The following is a 218-nucleotide window of genomic DNA, read 5'->3' on the forward strand; positions in this document are numbered from 1 at the left end:
CATTGCTATAACATATGTGACTGTGATACATATATAGATGTTTGATTTTTTTATTCTGCAAAGCATGGAGTCCAACTCTTCTCATAGAAATAAAAGATGTATGAAGTCTACCATTATAAATTGATAGGAACTGCCTAATTTTGATTAATGTATTTAGGTTAATGCCCAATGGATCCTGTATCTTTTTGTAATTAGTAATCAGTTAAAATTGTTTTCTG

This window comes from Penaeus monodon, chromosome 15 (assembly GCF_015228065.2).
Source record: "Penaeus monodon isolate SGIC_2016 chromosome 15, NSTDA_Pmon_1, whole genome shotgun sequence".
NCBI lineage: Eukaryota > Metazoa > Arthropoda > Malacostraca > Decapoda > Penaeidae > Penaeus > Penaeus monodon.